This window comes from Ochlerotatus camptorhynchus, unplaced genomic scaffold (assembly GCF_037179485.1).
Source record: "Ochlerotatus camptorhynchus isolate MF236.1 unplaced genomic scaffold, CSIRO-AGI_Acam_v1.1 ptg000094l, whole genome shotgun sequence".
Taxonomy (NCBI): domain Eukaryota; kingdom Metazoa; phylum Arthropoda; class Insecta; order Diptera; family Culicidae; genus Ochlerotatus; species Ochlerotatus camptorhynchus.
The window spans coordinates 2249833-2268392 of record NW_027040584.1 but is presented as its reverse complement, the minus strand read 5'-3'; the positions used below and the strand labels follow the sequence as shown (position 1 = coordinate 2268392).

Sequence of the window (18560 nt, the reverse complement as noted above, 5' to 3'; positions counted from 1 at the left end):
CCGAAGAGCGTGGCCACTGCGAACGAAGGCGCAACGAAGGCGAGCTAATATATAGGTCAGCCATGGTCGGATGGTCGGCGGTGTAAGGGAAGTGCTTGAGCATCTAAGCATTGATTATATGGATGGTCTTACAAGACTGTTGTTGCTTCGATCAGAACCGGAATTGGGTTCCGGAGCATTCCGTACGGGTTGTCGAGCCGGAATGGAAAGTTTTATAGAGGCAATGCGTTGGATGCGGTTTTTAAAAAGCATGCAAGAATGGTTTTATTTGAGCTTCCTAATTTATTGGATTTAATCTTTATGACTGGCTCAATATAATCGAAAGCACCAGGATATTTAAAAATTGGTCGTCCATTCAGACCGAATGCAATTTGAACGAAATTTTATGGAATGATAAACTTTCAATCATATTTCCCTAGGCTTCTTCACTGGGCATCGGACAAGATTTTTTCGAATAAATTAAATCAGAAATCCGTAGCATAGAAGTGAATTTGATTGGTGGTTTTAACAGCTGATTGACATTTAACAGTAGAAAAAAGCTACGCTCACAAGGCGTCGCAGAAAGAGATCCAAGACGCCGACCCTACGCGAATATGGTTTCTGCCGTTGGGGGTGGTAGTCAATCCTCGAAAACCTGGGAAAGTTCGAATGATTTGGGATGCAGCTGCAAAGGTAAACGGTGTATCCTTCAACGGAATGCTATTGAAGGGTCCGGTAGTGCTCTCTCGATTTCGACAACGGCAAGTAGCTGCCGTAGGGGACGTGCGGGAGATGTATCACCAATTTTTCATTCGGCGGGTGGACCGCATGGCTCAGTGCTTTCTATGGAGTCCTGATTCATCAACAGTGGCTACCTTTGGGCCGACGTGTTCACCTTGTCAAGCGCAATACATTAAGAAACTAAATGCGAAAGATTTTGAGTGGCTATAGTAGAGAACCATTATGTGGATGACTACTTGGATAGCCGGGACACCGAAGAGGAAATGACGAAGCTGGCTGTAGACATTCGTACCGTTCACGCCAAAGCCGGATTCGAAATCAGAAATTGGCTGTTGAACTCATCGAAGGTGCTGCAAGGTATCGGAGAGCAGAACGTCGTTCATCGTAAAGAATTCGACAACGATAAGGTTAATCAGGTTGAACGAGTTCTGGGAATGGAATGGCTACCAAATGAGGACGAATTCATCTTCAGCTTGTCGTTATCGGAGGATCTACGGCGTCTCGTGTCGGGAGATTCACCGCCAACGAAGAAGAAGATTCTGCGATTCATTATGAGCTTGTACGATCCCCTCGGTCTGATTTCTCACATTCTCATCCATTTAGCATTAGCATTAGCATTAGCATCGAACAAGTTGCACAATATCGTAGGTGGTACGAATTCAAAACTATTAAGAGCAAGACGGATATCTATTACTGGACAGATAGTAAGCAGGAAGTAATTACTATCTCCCAGATAAAGACATATCCCGCTCCAACAGTTAAGGATTGTCCTGGCCACGTCCTTACAACTGGTAGGGATAGGAAAGGTATGTTAGTCCAACATTTACTTAAGAGAGATGCAGAGAACTCTACGACCCCTCATAAATGTCTCGGGAATTTAGGAATTATGTTAGTAGGGAAGGTAAGCCAAAGGATACACCCAGTCAGTGTTGCTGGCATATGTAGTTTTTTTTATTAATGTTGAAATTGCTGTCCGGATCATCTGCTGAAAGATAAGGTTGCTGAAATAAAATGAAAATATAACATAGTGAACTCGCCATCGTTGTCACACCCGTAGCTAGTTAAAAGGAAGGAAATATGTTGTGTTTTATCTTTTTTTTTCTTCTATTGATTGAGAGGAAAACTCGCGGGAGTGAAAATAATTGTACTACCTCTTCTCCCGTAGGCCCAAAACCTCTATGTCTTTTCAATTTGAATTATAATCAATTAAAGTAAACTTAAGTTCATGTGATGTGTATGTGTGTGTGTATGTGTATTCAATCTAACCCCCACTGGCCAGCAGTGGTATTATGGAAGAAATTTGCTTACAACAATCCTTGATGTAATAATTTAAAGCAAGTTTAGTCCGGGAGTTAGAAAGCGATAGCTCTACTGCAGATCCAGCAACCCATTTCAGAATGCCTGGTAATTCACGTCCATTCCGAGGTTACTTTCACATACAATAAGCCCCGCGTGTAAACACTACCGTTATCATATGAATAATGGTACTGCAAACACACTTCCAGATTTCGAAATGTGATGTTTCGAAATCTGGCGCGTATTTAGTAATATATGGAAATATGCATTTATGATTGATTATAAATCAGATGGATCTCACCAAATTCTGCCTCCGAAAAAGGACCGGTTTGTTCACTCGCGGTAATCGAAAAAATCTTCCGCGTGGTTTTTACAACCCAACACGACATTTTGAATCACATTTGAAGTTTTCCATTTGCACCGAATTTTTGCTTGACACCTCATTCGCGTGCATCTTCCGGAAGGCAGAACGCCAGCACCAAGAAAAAAAAATACCCAGTGAAACTCTTCTTGGGAGGGAGGCAAAGCACCAAAAACAAGCGAAATGAAAAACCGACCGACGCGACACACAGCTATTCGAAACAAATTCTTGTTCCAGATTGTTCACGTTAATTACAATATCACTAAAAAAAACTTCTTAAGACGTGATAGATCTTAATTTACACTTATCCACACGAAAAAACTAATATTTGTTTGATTTGATACAATTAAAAAAATGCGAAAAACCTGATTTCTCACATTCTCATCCATGGGAAAATATTGATCCAAGATCTTTGGTGATGTGGAGTCCCTCCCCTTGGCTAGTTTTTGCACCTTGCTGTTGGTGGGCGGGCTTAATTTCATGCTTTATAGTGGAGTGTTGGAGACGGTAGGTTTATGGTCGGCGTTGCTGGCTCATGCCGCGATAGAATGGCGACATGGGCAGGCGATGGGGATTACTAAGCTTCCCCTCTCTGATAAACCGCTGCATGAGAGAACCAAAGATCTAGTCTAGCAGTGATAGTATCACACTTGTTACTCCTTTTATTGAGAGCCGCGTCGTAGTACGCTTACGTATAGGCACTGACGTTGGGTGTGATACTGGCGGGTTTTGCCGCAAATCACTCTTATTTTATTTATTTTTTACGCAGAGAGATTTATTTGGGTTTGCAAGGGAATTATACTATTGAAATATTTCAGAAAGTGCCCAACAGTGCTCCTTCTATTTGCGTGACAAGCTTTCATTGTTGTTTTCATTGAAGTATTACTCAGAAAACAATGTTAAACATCAGTTTTGTACATGGTATTGTAACTAATCTTATATGTGCTTCATTTTGATTTGGGATAAGTGTTTGAACTATGGCTCGGGATTTCCACTGTGGTGTGCTTCTATTGTAACATATCCATATGTATTTTTGTGGTGCCACATAGTGGAAACGTGAGAGCGTAGTTGGAACATTTACCCTATACAATATACAATTTAAAATTAGCTTGGAAACTAACTTCAAAGTGAAGCATTTTAGTCACTTGAAGGTGTCATCTGGGACGAACAAAGATATAAGATAAGATATGTAAAAGCCAGAAGTACTTGAAACACGTTAAATTGTAGTTTAAAAGCATGGGTTATGTAGGTAGATTAGAGATTTCAGTTATTTATTAAATAAACTTCAATTATAGAATTCAGAAAGTTAATTAACATAAGAGATAGGACGCGGGGGGTCCGCTTAGGGAGGCGACTAGCCTATGAAGTTGTATAATAAATCTTCCTATCTAGTGTATTTGTTAATTACAGACAATGTCAATAGCGAAAGTCATATCTTCAACCAGGCGCTTACGAACAAGTGAAGTTTTAGGAAAGATGTGTTAAATATGTTGATAGGTTTGAAATAAGAATTAGGATTGTTGTGCTTTAGTTTTCGGTATGGTATGATGTGTCAACAAAGCCCTTTTGAGCAAATTTTCAAACATCAAATTGATTGAGTGATTTATTGAAAGACATTGCGTTGCGAAAATTGACAAGTCATACATCTAACATAGTAGTAGTAGCAGTGTCGCATAATATTATCACAATTGCTGCAAATAGTGCTTGAGGGGCCAGCAGGGCTGAATACGGATCAAAACTAACATAACTACTAACACTTAAATGATCCCGGAACTAACACTTATCCATTGCACTTTTAGTTATTTATTAGTTTTATTTTTCTACTAAGTGATCTATGCTTCTTTCTATTGTTGGATCAAGTACAACTAATACTAATCTACCTTTATGTATGTTTTACTTCCTTTTAACCCATTATCTTTATGAATGGCGACTCATATGACGTGAGACACGTACAAGCTGGAACTCACAGAATTACTTCGAACAGGATATCAAAAAAATTCAGGGCCAATCCAAATGAGACCAGAAACCAACAAAGCATCGGTGAGTTATATATTCTGGGAGAGGTATTTGATAAATAATCAAAAAGTGGTAAGTTAAATTCAGAGCCAAGGATCATGAGAGGTAATTGTCAATAATTCATTAATTAGTAGAAATCTCGATAACTTTTCCAAGGGAGCGTATCGGCTTTTGTAGGCGGTGCGTTTGGTCGTCGATTTGGCGTAACTGGTGGCTCGCCCGCGCGTGCTGGCACTATCATCAGATAGGGGAAATTTTCCTCTACCTGCTGGTGGTGTTGATAAGCGTGTGCGAGATGCCGGTTGCGCCGGATCGACGATCGGATGCATTGTTTGCAGGAGCTGGTGCTTCCCTTTGAAAAAGTAATCGAGAAATAACCATATTATCCTGTAATTGATATTACTATTTTTATATATCAATGAAATTAGTCATGACAGAGTAACAGATGGGGAAGGACAATAGACACAAGTTGACACAATAAACAAGACAAGTGGGGGTTAATACTCAAGACAAAATGACAAAATAAGTGACGACAGAAGACAAGACTGGGACGAAAATCAACCTTTTAAAAAAACAAGAATGCGCAATTATATTATCAAAACTATTTGGATCAGCACAAAAACAACAGTGACCACACGGGCACCATAGCCTAGGAACGTGTGTGTGTTGATTTAAAATAGAGGCTCATAGAAGCAAAATTTATCAATAAAAGGGGTCCAGTGTAGAGTTTTAGCAAGTTGCTGCCACTGGATCACTACAAAAAAAAAAAAAAAAAAAAAAAAAAGATCTTTGGTGATGTGAAGTCGGATGGGACGAAGTGATTCCGGAGAAAGCTGGATCAGTTTTGCAAACAGTTTCAGCACCCTGGACCAAGTACGAGTACCTCGTTGCTATTTTCCTCTGTCCGCTTTGGCTTGCGTAGCTTACTTCCGCGTAATCGATCGCGGACAACCACCGTGTACGCTGGTTGCGTCAAAGAGGAAGATAGTACCTCCGAAGCCGCTATCGGTTCCGCGCTTAGAGCTGCAAGCAGCGTTGTTGGGTAGTCGACTGATGAAGTCGATTGTCGAGAATGATACCATAGAAATACAAAAAAGGTACATCTGGACAGATTCTGATACAGCGTTGTCGTGGATAAGATCAGACGCAGAGAAATCTTGGAGGACACAAACGTACAAGAATGGCGACACGTTCCGTCTAAATTCAACATAGCTGATGACGGAACGAAGTGGAAGGGAGTTCCCGATTTGCGTCCATCCAATCGGTGGTTTGTATGTTCAGACTTTCTATACGAACCAGAAGATCAGATAGTGGCCCCAGCAAAAGGTGAAGTTCATCGAGATTCATGAAGAATTGCGCGCAGTTCACATCCATACGGATATCGTTGATACCGGATTTATCGATTGCAGTCGGTTCTCGACATGTTGCGAGCTAATGTATATGTAAACCATTTTGTTAGAAAATGTCGTGGATTCGAATGTGCAGCAGAAGTTTCACAGGCAAACTTGGACCAGGAGGACTTCAGGAAAGCAGAGCAAACTCTACATGGCGTCTGGCGCAAGCGGAAGCGTTTACAGATGAGGTGACTACTTTGAGGAAAAATCCGGACAGGAATAGTGATACTTGGGCAAACGTCATGAAGACCAGTCCCATAAGGAATCTATATCCGTTTATCGACGATTGTGGTGTACTTTGGATCGGTGGTCGTATATGGTGATGCTACGTACGACGTAAAATATCCAGTGATCTTGCCTAAAAGTCATCGCATCACCGAGTTACTGATCGATCGGTATAACAGAATGTATGGTCATCAAAACGGAGAGCCCGTGGTCCGGCAGAAGTTTCACATCTCTAATCTGCGCACGGAAGTTCAGAAAATAGCACGGCGATGTCAATGGAATCTGTCGCCGCATCGTGCAAGCTCGCTCTACGGCCGTTCATCGCACGACGAGCAGCCCCACTTTGTATTTTCACTGACACCGGGACAAACTTCGTTGGAGTAGAACGAGAGATGACGAAACAGATGAGGGATATCAACCAGAAATTGTCAGAAAGTTTCACGAACGCTAACACCCAGTGGAGCTTCATCCCGTCTGCCGCCCCGCACATGGGTGGTGCTTGGGAGAGGATGGTGTGAATAAACTCCATCAACCATCCAAGGACATCGTCAGAGGAAGTGTTCCAAACCGTTCTGTGTGAGGCAGAGTCTATGGTCAACACGAGGCCGTTGACATAATTGCCGTTAAAGACGTCGGATCAGGAAGCACTTACGCCGAACCACTCACTTCTGCTTAATTCGGATGGAGCGAAGCAAACAGAGAAGGCACCAACGGACGAAGGCGAAGCGCTTCGGAGCGGATGGAAGCTGTGCCAATACATGCTCGATCAATTTTGGCGCAGATGGATCCGAGAGTATCTACCGACGATTACTCGAAGAACGAAGTGGTTTGAAGATACGAAACCCATTGCAGCAGGAGATGTCGTATTCTCGGTGGACGAAGGAGTGAGGAACCGTTGGATACGGTGGTCGTGCTGAGTACCAATGCTACCGACGCCAGGGAGGCAGCTCCCATACCTGAACCCTACCTATCGACCCATCAACTCATGAACCGGGGACCAACGGCTTTAATTCCCTTCCGAAGGAATGCATGATCAGAGATGTTATGCCTCAGAACATTCCGGCGGCGCCGACTGGGATTGAACCCAGGCCTGCTGGAGTGGCAGGTAATCACGCTTACCACTACACCACCGGCACCGCTAGGTGTACTCAATAGAATTCTATGAATTTGTGTTACTTGTGTACACTTATTGACAGTGGGATATGGATCAAACTGCAATCACTTCTTCTTCTTCTTTTTCTTCTTCTTCGAATTTCAAGCTTATTGCTTATCGCAAATTAGCTTATTGCGTGCTCTCAACTTAGTGTTCTAGGTGCACTTCCACAGTTCTTAATTTTGAACTTTCGATGCCTGTACCATTTTTGCCTAAGTATAATTGTGTGGCAAGTACAATCATACTCTATGACCAGGGAAGTCGAGAAGTTTTCCAAACCGAAAAATTCCTAGACCGGACCGATAATCGTACTCAGCCACCTCCAGCATGGTCTTGCTTTGTAGCTGCACCGTTACCGACTGAGCTAAGGGAGCTCGCCATAAAACTTAAAAATACTAACTTTTGAAATACTATGTTTTCCATTCATAAAATAGGTACATATAAATGAAACACTTTCACCAACTAGAGTTAGCCAGACCCTTAAAAGAACAATAGAATCCAGAAATAAGATGGTTGGTGGACATATTGAGTATATATGACCCAACAGAGAGAACATTAAGAGAGAGGCTCTCGAAGTTTCCCTCAAGTGCTCTAGATTTTCTTTAAGTTGTCAGAACTCGTCTAGAGTTTCCGCAATTTTTCAGTATGTTCATAAAGTAACCCTTTAGTTTCATAAATTTTCCTGAAGTTCTCGGAACTACCTTGAAGTTTACATAACATACATAAAGATCTCTCAACTTTCGAAAATTTCTCAAAACTTTGGAAGTTCTTGAAGGCAATTTCCTCGAAACCTTCTTGTCGATTTCCGAAGTAAATGGCTTGGACCGATTCAGGAACATCCTTTCATTTGGGTGAAGTGTAGAACTGCGGTCCTGGCAGAGTCTGATAATCGAGTTTCACGTATATCTCATCATCCATGATTATACAACCCAATTTTTCCCCAGCGTCTTCACAAATGCAATCTGCTTTTTGCTTCGTTTTGGTTGCTTCTGCTTCCGATGGAATTCCAACCCCAATCTTTTCTAGGCCCGCATGACTTTTGTTGCCGAAGTACCGATCTTCTACGCCACTGATGCTAGTGGATGCTGCTTAAAACGATCTCTTATGTTCCGGTCGATTGCAGGGTCAACTGGGCCAGATTTTCTTCCACGCCTCGAAGAATCTTCGAAAGTGCACGATTCTTCATACTTCCGGAATGCGGTTTGTTCTGCTCCAACGCTCACACCCTCGCCAGTTTTCTCAAGGAAAGTCCACTCTCGGTGCATCATTTGTGCACAATCCGTTTTCTTTGTACAGAAGTAAGGCCACGCATTTTCACATTTCCTCGCAAAATATACAAAAAACTGATAACACGTATTAGAGTAGAATGTAAACATCAGGATGCAGCCAGAATTTTGTGAAATATTTCACACGGTTTGAAATGACAGTTCATCGTTAGTGTGTTTATAATTATCGGAACGGTATTTATGATGTTCTCGGAACTTTCCTGGACTTCTCGCAATTCTTCTGAGGTGCTTCTGAAATGAATGGAAATTTTCGATAACTCTACAAACATCTCTAAAGTTCTCATGACTTCCATAAAGTTCCTGATTTTGTAATTTTCTAGATATTTTCCAGAAATTCTTGCAACTGTCCTGAAGTTTTCGGATCTTGCCATTACAGATCATTCACCTTCCGTAAGAGTCTGGATTTTTGTAGCTTCTTGAAAGTTTTCACAATTGTTCTGGAGTTTTCTGGACATTTCTGAAGTTTTCTTCACTTCCTTTTTCCAGGAATATCCCTGACGATCTCAGATTTTTTTTTACATTAGCTGCAGTTTTCCCGAAGCTAATGGAACCGGCACTGGAAGCCCGAAATATTTCCAGAAATTCTGGGAACTTTTCTTATGTTACCGCAGTCTATTCAGAAAACTTCCCAGAAATTCTCGCAACTTCAAAGCCTTGAAGTTCAAAACTTCTCTACAGTTTTTGAAACTTCTGTAAAGTTCCTGCAATTGCCCTAAAGTCAGTGGAACTGCCCTGAAGATCTCTTTTCTTCAAAGAATTTCTTTAAATTTTCCTTAAGCTCTCACTATTCTCCTGTTGGAATTATTTTGAAATTAATGGAACTGTTCAAAATATCTCTGTACTTTCCTGAAATTTTCAAAACTTCATGAAGGTTCCCGCTGTTTTTCTGGGATTAATTAAACTGTCCTAAGATTCTCGAACTTCAGCTGTTGTTTCGGCAATTTTTCTGATATTCATAAAATTGTTCTGAATTACTCAGAATTGCCCTGAAGTTAATCTAAACATCTTAAAACTTCTCTGAAGTTTTTGAAACTTCTGTAAAGTTGCTGCAATTTCCCTTAAGTCAATGGAACTGTCCTGATCTTATCATCATACAAGTTTCTGAATTTTTTTTAAGCTGTCATCATTTTCCTCCTGGAATTACTCTGAAATTAATGGAACTGTTCTAAATATCTCTGAATTCCTCCGAAAATTTCGGAACTTCTTGGAGGTTCCCGCTGTTTTTCCTGGAATTGATAAAACTGTTGTAAGGTTCTCGATAATAACCTGAAGTTCTCCGAATTTCCCAAAAGCTTCCGCAATTTTTCTGAAATTGATGGAACTGTTCGTAATTTATCAGAATTGCCCTGAAATTAATCTAAAGATCTTCAAACTTCTCTGAAGTTTATGAATCTTCGGTAAAGTTCCTGCAGTTTTCGTACAGTCAATGGAACTGCCGTGAATCTCATCTTCAAAGAAGTTCTTGAAATTTTCCTACAGCTCTCACTATTTCTGGAATTATCCTGAAATTAATGGAACTGTTCTAAATATCTCTGTACTTCTCCGAAAATTTCGGAACTGAATTTCGGGCTGAATTTCTCAGAACTGCCCTGAAGTTCATGTGTGTTTCCTAAAGACCTTAAAACTTACCCGAAGTTTTTGAAACTTCTTTAAAGTTGCTGCAATTTCCCTAAAGTCAAGGGAACTGTCCTGATCTTATCATCACACAAGTTCCTGAAATTTGTTTAAACTGTCATCATTTTCCTCCTGGAATTACCCTGAAATTAATGGAACTATTCTAAATATCTCTGAATTCCTCCGAAAATTTTGGAACTTTTTGGAGGTTTCCGCTGTTTTTTTGGAATTGATTAAACTGTTGTACGGTTCTCTTATTTTACCTGAAGTTCTCGGAATTTCCCCGAAGTTCCAGCGATTTTACTGATATTAATGGAACTGTTCTGAATTGCTCAGAATTACATTGAAATTCATGTATTTTTCTTAAAAAATTTAAGACTGCGGGCCAATTTTAAGATTTCGGAACTTTGTGAAAATTCTCGCTGTTTTCCTGAAATTAATTAAACTGACCTAAGGGTCTCGAACTTTAGCTGTAGTTCCGGCAATTTTTCTGATATTCAAGGACATGTTCTGAATTTATCAGAATTGCCCTGAAGTTAATCTAAAGATCTTAAAACTTCTCTGAAGTTATTGAAATTTCTGTAAAGTTCCTGCAATATTCCTAAAGTCTATAGAACTTTCCTGATCTTATCTTCACAGAAGTTCCTGACATATGTTTAAGCTCGCATCATTATCTTCCTGGAATTATCCTGAAATAATGGAACTGTTCTAAATATCTCTGTACTTCTGCCGAAAATTTCGGAACTTCTTGGAGGCTCCCGCTGTATTAATTTAACTGTTGTAAGGTTATCTACCCTAATAAAATTGTTATGGTTATTTTCCTTAACGACGTGTTCTGGGTATAATCCAAACCATTTGTGGAATAGTTCAATCATTTGGGTTATCATTCGTTTATGGTATATTTTTATTAGGGTAAGTTTACCTGAAGTTCTCAGAATATCACTGAAGCTCCAGCAGTTTTTCTGATATTAATGGAACTGTGCTGAACTTCTCAGAATTTCCCTGAAGTTCATGTATTTTTATAAGGGCCTAAGGTTCTCGGAATTTGCCTGAAGTTCCGGCAATTTTTCTGATATTCATGGCCCTGTTCTTAATTTCTCAGAATTTCCCTTTAGTTAATCTATAGAATTTAAAACTTCTCTGAAAGTTTTGGTAACTTCTGTAAAGTTCCTGAAATTTTTCTTAAGTCAATGAAACTGTCCTGATGTCATCATCACAGAAGTTCTTCAAATTTTCCTTAAGCTCTCCCTATTCTCCTCCTGGAGTCACTCTGCAATTAATGGAACTGTTCTAAATCTCATTTTACTTCCCCGAAAATTTCAGATCTTCACGAAAGCTCCCGCTGCTTTGTTGGACTTAATTAAACTGTCCTAAGGCTTGCGAAGTTTGCTTGAAGCTCTCGGAATTTCCTTGAAGTTCCGAACTGTTATAAATTTCTCAGAATTACTCTGAAGTTCATAATTTTTTTTCTCAAAGATCTTAAAACTTCTCTGACGTTTTGGTAACTTCTGTAAAGTTCGTGAAATTTTCCTAAAGTTAATGGAACTGCCCTGATCTTATCTCCATAGAAGTTCTTGAAATTTTCCTTAAGCTTTCACTATTCTCTTAAGTTCCCACAGTTTTTCTGAATTTCGTGGAACTGTTCTGAATTTCTCAGAATTTCCCTGAGTTAATCTAAAGATCTTAAAGTTCCTGCAATTTTGCTTCCGTCAATGGAATTGCCCTGAAATTAATGGAATTGTTCTAAATATCTCTTCACTTCCCCGAAAATTTCGGAACTTCGTGAAGGGTCCCACTGTTCTTTCTGGAATTAGTTAAACTGAGCTAAGATTTTCGGTGTTTACCTAAAGTTCTCGGAATTTCCCTTGAAGTTCCTGCAATTTTTCTGATATTCATGGAACTGTTCTGATTTTCTCAGAATTTCCTTGAAGTTAATCTAAAGAATTAAAAACAGCTGTAAAGTTTTAGAAACTTCTGTAAAGTTCCTGCAATTTTCCTAAAGTCAATGGAACTGCCCTGATCTTATCTTCACAGAAGTTCTTGAAATTTTCCGTAAGCTCTCACCATTCTTCACCTGGAATTTTCCTAAAATTAATGGAACTGTTCTAAATATATCTGTACTTCCTCGAAAATTTCGGAATTTCTTGAAGGACCCCGCTGTTTTTTTCTGGAATTAATCAAACTAAAGTTCCCACAACTGTTCTAATATTTATGGAACTGTTGTGAATTTCCCCGAATTGCCCTGAGGTTCATGTATTTTTCCTAAAGGTCTTTGGTAACTTCTATAAGTCTGGTAACTTCTGTAAACTTCTGTAAACTTCTTGAAATTTTCCACAAATCTATGGAACTACCGTGAGCTATCGGCACTTACCATACAATGTCATTGAACTTCCTCAGAGATCTGAAATTTTTTGAACTACTCTGCAGTTTTCTGAACAGCCTTGAAGGTATTGAAACTTTTCTAAAGCACTTAAAACTTCTTGAAGGTTTCCAATAATTCTCTTGACGTTAATTGAACTACCAGAATGTTCTATTTTTTTTTTGAAAGTCTCGGAACTAAAGTTCCTAATGGTTGTGGAACTGTCCGGAAGTTGTTAGAATTGCCGCGAAGTTCACGTTTCTTTCTTTAAGATATCCAAACTTCTTTGAAGCATTCTAGGCGTTATCTTCTTTTCCTGAAGTGCTCCGAAGTGTTTCAAAGTGTTCTGGGCATTTGTTAAGATCTTTAAACGTACCTGAAGCTTTCTGAACTTCCCTAAAGTTCTTGAATCTTCTGTGAAGTTCTTGCAATATACAGGAAGCTGCCCTGGAGTTGCTAGACCTGCCCTAAAGTTCACGTTACATTATTTAAGATATTCAAACTTCTTTGAAGCATTCTAGACTTTATCTTCTTTGTTCTTAGTACATTTGTAAACTTTCCACATTGTTTGTGATGCTCATGGAACTTCCCTGATGTACTCAGAAGTGTTTCAAAGTGCTCTGGGAATTTGTTAAGAACTTTAAACGTACTTGAAGCTTTCTGAACTTCCCTGAAGTTCTTGAAGCTTCTGTGATTTTCCCTCAATTTTCATGAAGCTAATGAAGCTAATGAAGCTGTCCTGGAGTTCTCTGATCGTGATCGAGATTTTACTGAAGTTATTAAATAGCCTAAAACTATATTGAAACTTCCCTTTCATCCATTATCATCAAACCTGGATGAAGATGGAATATTTATCATGCTGTTTTTTTGTTAATCCAATTCCCCCCATATAAGCGGAAGGGGAAGTGCAAACAAAACAGAGATTCAAAAAGTGATTCGTTTTTCTGCTCAACAAGCGATGTGTTGTGGAGGTATTCCAAGCGGGATGTCTAGGCACACACACACTATCGTAGCACACTGCCTATCTTAGCTGCAGACAGAAGATGCCTTCTACCGGTAGGTGCGCTAGTGTCCGCCAATGAAAAGTGGAGACACTTTCCAATGCGAAGTTCCACTTCTGTTCTGTGATGGGCGTCCAAAAATTTCCTTATGTATTTTCGAGCGCAGATCAAACCCAGTTTGTGGAGCTGATTACTCATGGAGTGACCATGAGTAACCACCCTGACGATGCCTGCCCAGAAGACTCTGCGTGGCGCAAGCAATCAAAATGTCCACTAATTTGAAACAGCAATTCGTTTACATTTCTATGATTTAGATGATTTCACAGCTGAACAACATACTGTTTATTTTACCCCCCCCCCCCTTCCCTTACATTAAGTGAATATTATTACCATCGTTTATCTTACACACATAAGTTTTGTAAGATTGTACTTACATAAACAAATTATTGGATGCGTCCATAGTGATTCCAGATCTGTTAATTACCTGCAAATAAACGAATAAAAAAGGAAAGGTTAGGTCACTTCTGATTGAAATTTTGTGAGTAAGTACAGCAATGTCCCGATTTTGTCAGCCCCCTTCTTTTCTAATGTTCTACGAATCCCATGCCCTTACGGTTATGTGTTTTGTGTTACAGTTATGTCCAAAAAATGGGGTCATTCCTGTATATCTTTTAAGCATGATAAAAATTAGCAAAATTTTGTTCTTATATAGCATAGAATATTACGTTAAATAATAGTGTTGCACTAACCTTTCCTTCTATCAAGCTTCAAATCCAAATAGCGTCATAGAAGAATGACAAAAGATCGAAGGCAGTGATGCAAAATATCATGACACTCACTCGACACTCGTCAACACATCAACCGACTATCACTGACAGAACGTTTTGTCACGCAGTGAGAGGTAGAGCCATGGCAAAGCACAACGAAAACAGTGAAGACTTCTGCAGTACGATGATGAGAAAACGTGCAACGGCAGAAGAAAATGAAAACAATGCCGACGCATTCCAAGTTCGCCTCGGCACGTGCGACTGTGTGAGTTACAAACAAAACTGGCAAAAGTAGACGGAAGCTATTGGGCTCACTCACCAACACACGCACGTAAGCAAGCAAAGCAGTAACTGCTTCAAAACGAGCACAGTCGTGATTGTCGGGAATGATCAGATCGGTGATGGATCACCACCGAAGACGACATTCAACAGTTGCTTTTTACTTCTTTCGTCAACTTGACTGCTTCGACAAGCACATTGATAGGAATGTACCAAGCGTTACTACCATCAGCTGTTTGACGATCGTGATTGTGATAGGTCGCAACTCTGATCAAAGGACAATAGGTCGAATACAAATAAAGAACCGTAGAAAGAACAACTTGTTCGTACAGTGCATATTGGGGAAAAACGGTAGCTCGTAATCGTAGTTAATTAGTTGGCGCTAGTTTGAAGGCCTATTCATGTGCAAACAAATACAGTGAAATTCAGACCCACAAATCTTCAGTTGCGAGACTCCGGTCGTCCATCGGAGATGTTCAGCCTAACTTTTCTGAGTCTGGTGCTCGCAACACTGCTCGTCCGCTATGGCAATACTCGCGTATTGGCATTTGGACAATCTATTCATCCCGAATCGGAAGCCGTCACTGCCCTCCAAGCGATTCGTCTTTCCCGGAATGGACGCTCCCATTAACGAGTTCGACTGCGATGGTAAGTCCTCGAAATACCCCGTTCGAACGAAGTAAGCAAAGCTTTCCTTGCAGCTTACTTCTCGTTGATTTGAAAGGAGGTGGATTTTGTTCGGAGTCTGCTGGACAAGTGTACCGATGCGCCAAGAATGTCCCGTTTCCCGTTCACGGCAAGGGCTACTGCTACCATGGTCTCCGCTTCGATGGCGTAGCTTGCCGTGAATACGGTAGTAAGCCTTACTGTGAACAATGTCCGGTGAGATACGACGGTGACGGACGGAATTGTTCCCGGAGGAATCATTGCTTGAAAGAACCAAAGAAGTTGGCTATCAAATGGTGGATTACTATCCGTACTATCAACGTGGGGACTGTCCTTGCGGATACGAGGGAAATGGATACATGTGGAAGCAAATGAACGATTCTGTAGTCGAAATTCATGTCGGGACAAGCCTTGTTCTGCGGGGGTTAGTTGTTCCAAGAACAATGCGGTGCCATTTTTTAGTTGTAGCGGATGTCCGGTGGGCTCGGCCGGTAACGGAGTGCTCTGTGGGAAGGATAGTGATGTGGATGGATATCCGGATGTGAGGATCCGCACTGCGCAAAGGACAATTGTTTGAGTTTGCCCAATTCGGGTCCATAAGACTTGAATGGGGACTGAGTTGGTAATGTTTGCGAATCAGATACGGACTTCGACGGAGTGGATTATAAGAACGATACCTCCGAATGTGGCGAATGTGAGGCAGCTAGATTCAGACGGAAACAAGACTGGCGATTGTTGCGATAGTTGTCCGATGAATTTCAATACGGATCAGCTGGATGCAGATGGGGATGGACTGGGAAATGTGTGCGACAGTGATCTGGACGGTGATGGGTTAGGCAATGATCGGGATAATTGCAAATGGATCTCCAATTTTGGACAAGAGGATCGGGATGAGGTGAATGACGTTTTCAAGACAGGTCTGGATACGGACGGAGATGGTATTCAGGATAATCGGGACAACTGCTGGAATGAGACCAATGCTAACCAGTTGGATTCGGACTGGGATGGAGTAAGGGATGCTTGCGACGGTGATAAGGATAACGATAGAGTTATCAATGAGGAAGGTAATTGTTTGTTGGTGTCCAGTTCGAACCAAGAAGATCTGAACAGTGAGTAATTAGTTTATTAAAATTCCAGAAAGTAGCAATTATAGATAGAGCTGGTATTAGCAACAATCAATACGAAACTAACGATTTCAAATTGGCTCACTACTTGACTAGTCTATTGGTCTCAAGCAAATCGACTAACGTACCGCATTCTAGTATAAATTCCAGTACTACACTATGTTTGTTTTGATTCGCTATGAAAGTTTTACAGATGAAATGAGGGGCTAGTGGATTTTCCTATGTTTCGAGGGGTGAATCGATTAGCTTGGGACCGAAAATAGTACCAAGGCTGAGCCAAAAAGTTGAGCTCGTTTCTTCGGGACCTTCTGGTCTTAGAGCTACCTCTATGATAAAACTTGTTGGTTTTACCCTACCCGATGGTGATTTTGGTTTGCGTTGACGAGTACTGACTTTCTAGAAATCATCGAAAGAAGTCTTTGCACAAGCTGTTACGCCCTAATTCCAGCTGTATCTAGAATTGTTGCTGTTTTAGTGAAAGGAGTCGGAGATGTTTGGGACGTAGACTTCAATGGGGATGAAATAGCGCAATGCACGTATGAAGTGCCCCGATTTCCGGATGTTTAAAACCATAGTTCTTGATCCTGTTGCTCAGAGCCAAGACGATCCGTATTGGGAAATTCCAAACCGAGGTGCGGAGATCTTCCAGAAGTTCAACACTGATCCCGGATTGGCAATCGGGTATGATCCTGTTGTAGTGTTTTCTCTCAATATGCTAATTTGATTGATCATTTCAGGCGCGATCGCTTGCAAGGCGTGGATTTCGAAGGAACATTCTGTATAGCCGATTACGGAGACGACTTATGACGTTGACCCTATGCTTGCGGATGAACAGCAATACACGCTTTTTCAGGCATTCTTCAATGTAAACATGGGATGTCATCGTCGAGGATGTGATGAATGGTTCCGTTTTCAGGCCACAACTGCAAATCGCATCCTAAATCATGGCCTTTTTCGCGAATTTGTCGGCAAACACGAACTTGAATCTTCCCGGCACAACCTCCAGTCGCGGTGTAAAACTTTTCACCGGGAAGTTGCTTAAAATCGAGTTTGACGTATGCTTCGTCATCGATCAAAGTGCAGCCCTTGTGTTTCGTTAAAACATGATCGTACAAGAGCCTTGCACCCTTTTTGGCCACGGAATTTTGCTTCATGTGCCGCTTTGTACGACTTGTATTCTTCCCTGGAAAGGATGTTCCGCACCGTTTGAAAGTTGGCGTTGTACCTTCTGGCCACATCTCGGATCGAAAGGCCGGGGTTGGCTTTAACCAGACCCCCTTCACTCTTTGGAATTTATAGAGACAGATAACAGCGCCAATAGGTTTGTGACGATACAACGTTGAACTGCAGCGTTGGAAGAAAACACGCACACCATCATACATGTACGAACCCACGCCACTGAGCGCAGGGTACAGCGCAAATCAAAACACGAAGCGGTGTCATCACTCAGCTTCGGCAGCTTCAGTTTGCGATTTTATAAACCGTCATTGAAAAATATCTTCGTTATAAAATAGAAAAGTAATCAATAATCCAACGTTATTTTTGAATATCTAATAGTATGCAGCGTTGGTCAAGGAAGACAACATACTTTATTACGTTTGTTTAGCAATGATTTCGAGACGTGTCGATTTTTTTTTTCCATTTATACTTTTATGCCTATAAAGATTATGTTGAGCAACTGCTTCATAAATCATAAGTTCTCGATTACTTTTTCGAAGGGACGTATCTGCATTTGCATCTTACTGGTACCGGTGGTGATATTGGAAACTCGTTCACTCGAAAGCAAAACATATTACAAGCCCATCATGATGTGAGCTTGGATTTGTGATTGTTTTCTCAGGCGTTTCTGATGCGTATAACGTAGTAATGATTGAAAATCTATGCAATCATAACGAAGTGAGAATCTTGCTATCGCAATATAATGATGATGACATCGATCATCCTCTTCCCTCGGCTGATCATCAAGGTCTGCGCTGGCATATGTCATACTGACACCTCCCATTTATTGAGCCCTGGTGGTGAAATTGGCAGTTTAAATGTGCACTCACTAGATGGCACTGCGATCACATAAGGGTGGTGTATCCATAGCCTTGTTCGAGGAATTGATTAGTGGGATATCTTGTTAATTAAATATCTTTGCTTTAACGCACCTCAACACCTTGCTGCACAGCTGACGATCCCTGGGTCCAGTTTTTCGTAGGTCCGCTGATTCTTTTCCTTACTCAGGGTTTCCTTGTAGGTTTTGAGCACTCGTTTTCGGCATCTTCAGCACTTTAACCAGCTTGGAACTGGACCACTC

The 18560-nt window shown here is 40.8% G+C and overlaps 1 protein-coding gene and 1 pseudogene across 1 annotated transcript in view; one reads left to right on the top strand and one right to left on the bottom strand.

Moving 5' to 3' along the window:
* Window positions 1-18560, bottom strand: part of LOC135698754 (glutaredoxin domain-containing cysteine-rich protein CG12206-like) — a 162830-nt gene that overhangs the window by 97927 nt on the left and 46343 nt on the right. The window lies entirely within an intron of this gene.
* LOC135698784 (cartilage oligomeric matrix protein-like) lies at window positions 984-17068 on the top strand (annotated as a pseudogene).